This window comes from Aythya fuligula, chromosome Z, assembly GCF_009819795.1.
Source record: "Aythya fuligula isolate bAytFul2 chromosome Z, bAytFul2.pri, whole genome shotgun sequence".
Taxonomy (NCBI): Eukaryota; Metazoa; Chordata; class Aves; order Anseriformes; family Anatidae; genus Aythya; species Aythya fuligula.
Genome location: NC_045593.1, coordinates 11358243 through 11364242, shown reverse-complemented (window position 1 = coordinate 11364242; position 6000 = coordinate 11358243).

Genomic DNA, 6000 nt, shown 5'->3' with positions numbered 1-6000 from the left:
TCTTAGTGTTCCTGCAGCAGCCACAGGGGCAGAAAGGGGAGTAAAATCAGAAAAGTGAGAAAAAGGGGAAGGTAGGGCTGGTTCAGCCCATCCCAGAAGGTTCCTGATGTGTCTGTGCAGGTTGAAAAGGTGGGTCTGAGTGTGGCTTCTGTGTTTCATGCTCCTTGATGGCCACAGTGGGTCTGGCACCAAAATGGGTCCAGGTGAGAAGAGACAGGGACAGTATGGAGGTATAATGAGGTCCTCCAGGGGAAGGCAAATGTGAACGCAGATACTGGATTCCCTCACAGCCATCTGCTGGGTCAGTAAGCAGTACAAATCTTCTCTCTGTTCCTTGTGTTTTGGGCCACTGGGCTGAGGGTGGTCGGCACCTCTGGGCAAGCTTTTGCTCACAGGGAGCACAGCATCCCACCTGTGGTTCTGGGGAGCAAGTCCTGGCCTACAGATCAGACATCAGATGGGATGAGTTGTGTGTTCGTGTGAGCTGAGACCTGGAGAATGAGGCTAAAACCAAACCTTGAACATCTCCTTCCATCTTAAAATTATGCACTGCAACATAATGTATCCGGGCAACCTTTATTTTCAGCATTTTTTCCCCTTCCTCTCCAAGTGTCGTACTTCTGCTTCGGAAGCTGGTCTGCTTTATTTTTATCCCTCTCATATGACAATCCAGAAAGCTTGCTTGCATCTTCATTTTTTTTCGTGTAAAGTAAAATAAATTTTTAATGAAAGATGAACAGTTTTAAGATACAGGTGTACACGTACACTGTTGTGGTGTGGGAGAAGGGAAGTCCAGAGCAACCTGCCCATCCCAGGAGGCCTTGGCAGGGCTGGAAGCCTCAGGGGTGAGTAGCTCAGATGTAATGCAAAGGTTTATTTGTTTATTTCATTTTTAATATTGCTACCTGGTATATTAAACCTATTCTAATAAATGCAATCTGCAGTATCTCTTGGCAGAATGTAGTTTTAAGAAATTCTATCTCAATTTCCCTTCTTTCCTTGGATTTTTGTTACAGTTTGCACCTGTAAGCTTTTTGTGGAAGTGGTGACAAATTTTATATCAGTGCGTTTTGTCAGCAGAGAATACAGAGTCCATGAAATAGATATTCCTGGAAGGAAAGCCTGCAGTGGTAATTTGTGTGAGGGGTTGTTCCTCGCCACAGGCAACACCTCCTGTTCTAGCTTGCCTCTTGCGATACACAGGGGCTTTTTGCTTTGGAGTGAGGAGTAGCAGGCTGAGGTTGTGTGATCAGCAGCCTTGTCTGCAAGAAAGGCATCAGACACCCAAACTCTTTAGCTTTTTGAGGTGGTGTACAAAGACAGAGAAAAAGGCAACAAAGAAATATTTGAGATTTCTTATCCTAGCTTCTTGGAACATTCAGACATGTACAGGGGTTTTCCTCTGATTTTCCAGTGAATATGTCTCTTTAAAATATTTTCCCAATGAATGAAAATTCCAATTTTTAACTAATTGTACATGATTGTATTTTTAGAGTTTTTCATCTTGAGGTTGGGCATCTGGCTCTAGTTTTCTTTTTCTAAGAAAAGCACTGGGACATTTAAATAATTCAAGGAAGAAATTATATGCGCTCAGCAAACAGATGTCAAAAAAAATGAAAGCAGCTTAAAATCTAGGCCTCCAAAGTCACTTCCATATATTTCCTTTTTACAGAATGTATTTTTAATTAGCTTTTAGAAACAAAGTGCCATGCTGACATATACATACTTGCCAATGTTTTATTATGGGACAGAACAAAGAAAATGAAACCGAAGTTACAAACTATTGTACTATAAAATGTGAGATAGGTATTATGATAACTAATTGGTTCACCTTATAAAGCCCAGAGTTAGAAGACTGTAATATTGCTGTTTTCCAGATGATCTGGAGACAATTGAATGAGTTTCTGTGCTTTGCAACAATTGAGCTTAGTACAAGAGCTCTTCTGGCTCTGGTAAAAATAATATTAAAAAAAAAAAAAAAAAGGAATTAAAAATGAATTTCCTTTTCTAGGTAGTAAGAGCAGAAAGCATTTATGCTCTCTTCTAGCATGTTCTCCGAAGACATTGCTTCAGGGGTGAGGTTTTGTTTGCGGTGTGCCACTGCCCCTCTCCACGCAGTGCAACCGTGGGATGGCTCCTTCCCTAGGCGGGAACTGTTGCTATCCCCTCCTTGATGCTGCTTTTTATCTAAATCCAAAATTGAAGGATCATGGAAACTTGCTGGCTCACACAGACCCCTGTATATGAGCATGGGAAATATTTTGCAGTATCTTACCTGAATTTGCCTGCAAGAAAACTGAAGGCTGGAGGTCAGTCAGGCGGGGCTTTGAGCAGCCATGTGTGTCCGACTGGTAATGCCAGCTGCCTGGTTATCATTTAAGTTGCCAAAGCTTCTGCTACCACATTGTTTCTTGAGGCTACCACATCCCTTGTTGACTAGGAGGTATTTTGGTGCTGCTTTAGGTCTGGGGTAGAGCTGTTAGGGAGACTGATTTCCATCAGCTGTGGAGTTGCTTTGGTGCCTAGGAGAGCAGGGATGATGGGGGATCTCCAGAGCCCTACATTGATCAGGCAGCAGCTGGCTTTTGGGCCAGTTTTGGAAAATCTTTGAAGGTGTCTGACTGATGCAGCAAGGGACAGGGGCTGCTTTACCTCCAAGGAGGGGGTTTTCCACCAGCACCTAAAAGGTTGGATCAGACTCAGTGGAGGAAATCATCCACTGCCATCAGCATGAAGGTGGTGCTGAGTTTGTGACTTGTCCCCATTCTTTCCTTTTTGAAGGAGAGGGTTGCTTAGGTTTCATGGGGTCTTTCTGAAGTTGTGTGTGACACCCTGCTCCTCCTTTCCTTACCCATCCTTCCAAACCGTACCATGCTAGCAACTCTTTTAAAAGTGATGCTATTTAATCAGGTCCATGCTTGTTTGTTGACGGAAGAAGAGAGCATTGGGCTTGAAAAACAGGGATGAGTGTAGCAGCCCTGTCCATTGCATGGTGAGAAGAGCAACCCTTCATCATGCTCTGGCTTCCCAGTCTGCCAGGCTGTCAGCGCCTGCTTCCAACTCATCCCATGCTTTCCTGATTGGGAAGAGAGGTTCTTTCTGCAGTGCTGGTGTGTTCGCTTCTCTCTGTTGTTTGTCTTGTTGGCACCAGGTCTTCCCTGCCTGGGGGTTGCTCATAATGAAACAGTAATCTTCACAGCAGTAAAACTTAAATTTTGCTCAGATACATAGTGCAGTGATGTGGCTATCAAATGTCTCTCTTTGGCGGGATCTCAGTGTCTTGCTTGGACTGCTGTTTCTGGAGAGATTTTGAAGTGTAAGAAAAGTGTTCTCAAAAATAAAGAGGTGGGACAGATTTTGTTGTGCCAAGGTACATATAGAGTATTGAATACACGTCAAACAGTGCCTGGGAATATTCTAGTGACAATAGATATGTTTAGTTCCTGATCCCAAGTGTATTTTTAAGTGCATGATAAGTCTGCTAATATGAGCAAAATTACATAGCTGCTCAAGTGTTTGAAGGGCTGTGACTTTAGTTTTCAGTATGTAGATTTTTGTCTACAGTGCTCTTGCTTTTTTTCTTAAAAACCAAACAAAAATGTGTACTTAATTTATAATGTTCAAGTCCAAAACTGAAGTAGCACTTTTTTAGTTTTGAAAAGTCTGTTTGGTTTAAATGAGGCTCGGTGGTTAATGGCTGACTTAGAAGCTCAAACTTAACAGTAGAAGGTTGGGGGGGAAAACAGGGGTGTGTGGTCATTCTGTTTTGTATCTTTTTCTTTTAGTGGTTATATCCTGTTACAAAGAATGATTATGATGAGGGCTTATGTGGGAGGGTCAGCTTGTTGCATGTTCTTAAATCTTTGCCATGACTTGGAAAGCCTGCCTAACTTAATTTAAATAGGATCTGCTGTTACACACATCTGAACGGCATGATACTTAAAAGTGCGTATGATGTTTCTGTAAGTCCAGGGTATGGTTAATGTAACAGTGGTGTATGGCATGGTAAAGATTGTTATGTGTGTTTACTCCAAATGGACTTGCTCTTTTGTTTTTTTTTGTTGTTTTTTTTTTTTTTCAGTGTAGTAAGAACATTGGTTCAGAAACTTGAATATTTAAAATGCCCAAAGGCAAGACTTTGCTTTCCAGGCTTTGCTCCTTGTCTTTACAGAGATGATGATTGCATAAAAACACGCGGTTGGGTAAAGCACTGAATCATTACTTATAAACCATAACATTTATTTATGTATTTTTAACTGGGGATTAATTCAGCACTGAAGTATTTGAAAGCACCAAAGGGATACATGAGCACTACCATGCCAATGACTTCTGTGCTTGAAACCTCTGTCCCGGACTGCGTGAAGATTTTGTGAGATCGTATGTAGCCAGTTAGCGTGAATGGGTGAAAAATGAGTCTCCTAACCAATACATGGTGGTAACAGGAGTCCCTGAAGAGCACAGTTTCCTAGCTGTCTGCGCAATGTGATCTGGGTTGTGGCATCTGGACTCCGCTGAAGCTTGCAGGGAGACTTCCAGGAGACAATCGTCTCCTCAAGCTATCCTGGGAGCACAGGCTCTAGTGGTTGGGTGTAGGTCCTACACTCCTGGCAGAAAATACTTGGTGGTTGCCAAAAGCACGTTCCAACAAGCTAAACTTTCTCTGTCTCTAGCCTGCACTCTCCCCTCCTTTTTCTGAATAGATAATTTTCAATCAGACAGAAAAAAATCATCTGAGAGAAACCGGACCAAAGGCCACAGTGTTTCACCCTGCCCAGCTATTGCTGGTACCAGAGGAGCATCCTGGGCTCGGTTGTGTGAAACCACAGAAGCAACCATAAAATTTGTCCACGTCCAAACCTGCGATGCTACCTTGCCCAAGAAAAGCATTTTTGCTCCCCATGGTCGTGAGGTGGCTTGAGGTCCAGTGGTGTGCAGGGGGGAGATGATGGTACAGTGCCAGGTGGGCCTGATGCAGCGTGTGGTCAGCAGCCATGATGCCTCAGGAGTAGGCCCAGCCAAGGGAGAAGTTCCCAGGTTCCTGCTCTGAGAGGCCTGTCTGAGGGGAAATAAAAGTGCTGTGGTCAGAGCCAGCATCAGCAGCGTTGTGTCTCCGAGAGGTGACAGCTCGCTGCCTGCTGCAAGTTTCTACCAGGCAGGTTACCCTTCAGTTTGGGAAAGAAAAATGCGGTCTGGCATGCACGCTTCGGGAGGCTGCTGTAGTTCACCTGGAGGTTAAGAGGACAGGGTTATGATTCAGTGGCTTGTGCCCCTCAGAGGTCACAGACAAACCTTTTGCACCTGAAGACCCACTACATTAACTTGACAGAGGGAACAGGAGCTAAACTATAACTGCAGGGTGCAGAAGCTCACCGCCAGCTGTGGAAATCCAGCACTCGGGGTGCACCTTACTACTGGCTGTGGTCAAGGAGATGCCCTGGTTTCGGAGATGCCCTCCCTAGGATCGTGATGGGTCGTTGGCTTCCCGCTTACCTGTCAGGAAGCTGAGCTCTGCCAATGTGTTGAAATGCTTCACACAGCTAAACTGACTCCACACAGAGAAAGTGTGGCTATCTAGTGTTGAAGGCAAATGTGTTTATTGCCTCCAGGTGGATACACGTGATGGGGAGTAGAGATTTAAATTGCTATCCGAACATCCTTACCTTTAACAGAGGTGCAGTTTACTAGGGAAGGAAGAGATCATTGGTGATGATTAGTGATTAGTAAGGTGTTACAACATCTAACAGAGCTGAGACAAGAAAGGTCTTCGTGGAAAGTCCTTTCGTATGCTCTGCTTGACACGATTGTCTGGGAACACTCACAGCAGGCTGATGTTTAATTATTTCCAATGCTCAGATCTGGTTAGAGCTGATTAATAGATTGTGGAAATACCGATATGGAAATCTGTCTTGTTAAATCTGGAAATAATTTTCCATGTCTTAATTCATGGTTAAGAGATAATATAAAACAGTTTTATAAACATTTTTTTTATAAAACAGACTT